The following is a 1,983-nucleotide window of genomic DNA, read 5'->3' as shown; positions in this document are numbered from 1 at the left end:
TATATATGTATATATATGTATATATATACAGCCGTGCTTCTATAGCAGTACATGTACCTCTTTGTATGGCTTGTGTCTCTCTGCAATTGTACTACTACGTTTGCATTTGTTTCGAAGTTCTAAATTCGTCAATACTTTAAAAATCTTTTGTTAACCAAACAGGAAACCATGGTGATGTCATACCATAGTCACCATCATCATCATCAGCATCATCATCATCATCAGCATCATCATCATCATCAGCATCATCATCATCATCTGATGTTTATCTTCCTCTGTTGCAAACGAGATTTTTACACCTCAGTTCTGTGTCGTGTCATTTAAGAGAAAAAAAAAAACATTTCCTCGTCTGATCTGACATATATTTCTCGTTATTCCAATTAATTATCATTTATTGCTTGATATACTTCGACTGAAGACACCCTCCACCGCCACCACCTTAGTATTACCTCATGCATCCCCGCAACCTCTTTATACCAATGTAGTCGTTGCTCTCCTTGCACAAACACTGCTATGATAAAGAAATGATGATGATGATGATGATGACAACAACGATGTTGTCGATGATGATGAGGATTGTGATGATGATGAAATGCTTATTTCAATAAAATAAAATTTGATATATTCATCCTTTCCTTCAGTCGATTCAATAATCTTGCCTCTTCCTTCTCCTCTCACTGTTGTCGCAGAGATTAAACGGATAAACACAGATACATTCTGTTACTATAGCAACTACAGAGATGTATGAAATGATGTCAACAGAAGCATTAAGTAATTGCAGCGGTGGTTGATTCCGTTTCATAAGCTGGATGCCCTTCCAACAGTCAACCACAAAATATGGCATAAAATAACAACATCATTATTAATAATTTCTAACACTGTCATATTAAGAATTGTTATCAAATAAGAAGTCATGTTATTATCATCTGATATAATATGATACAATATAGTAAAATACAGCATTAATATTTAATGTCTGTTTTCCATGCTGGAATGGGTTGGACTAATGGTTACTCTTTTACTCTTCAACTCTTTTGTTTGTTTCAGCCATTTGACTGCGGCCATGCTGGAGCACCGCCTTTAGTCGAGCAAATCGACCCCAGGACTTATTCTTTGTAAGCCTAGTACTTATTCTATCGGTCTCTTTTGCCGAACCGCTAAGTTACGGGGGACGTAAACACACCACCATCGGCTGTCAAGCGATGTTGGGGGGACAAACACAGACACACACACATATATACATATACATATATATACGATGGTCTTCTTTCAGTTTCCACCTACCAAATCCACTCACAAGGCTTTGGTCGGACCAAGGCTATAGTAGAAGACACTTGCCCAAGGTGCCACGAGGTGGGACTGAACCCTGAACCATGTGGTTGGTAAGCAAGCTACTTACCACAGAGCCACCCCTTTTTGCTAAAGTACCCCTTTGGTTCCTGTTTTAGTCTACTGGACTCTTCCACAGCCATTTGATGTGTTCTTTTATTTTCTTATTCTTTTACTTGTTTCAGTCATTTGACTGTGGCCGGTCCTCAGTCAAATCGTCCAACCCATGCTAGCATGGAAAGCGGACGTTAAACGACGATGATGATATATATATGTGTGTGTGTGTGTGTGTGTGTGTGTATATTCTCTCTCTGTTTATTTCCTCATGTTCTTTTCTGTTGAAGAGCATAGGCTCGAAATGTAAAAGACTTTCTCACCTTCCCATGCATTAAACTAGTACACTTGTTTGTTGTTTATACGCCTATCTTCATTTATTGTTTTTCTGTAAATTCCAACTATATACATATATATACATATACATACACACACACACACACACATATATAGGAATGATGCACAAAAGCTATTTTGAACTAATACTGCTTTTAATGCTAAAACAAATTTTTTATCTGCGGGCACTGGTGCTACATTAACTTCATCCATGCTGGTGCCACATAAAAAGCAAAGTACGCTCTGTAAAGTGGTTGGCATTAG

Source organism: Octopus bimaculoides, chromosome 8 (assembly GCF_001194135.2).
Source record: "Octopus bimaculoides isolate UCB-OBI-ISO-001 chromosome 8, ASM119413v2, whole genome shotgun sequence".
Lineage (NCBI taxonomy): Eukaryota > Metazoa > Mollusca > Cephalopoda > Octopoda > Octopodidae > Octopus > Octopus bimaculoides.
Note: the sequence above shows the minus strand (reverse complement) of the source record.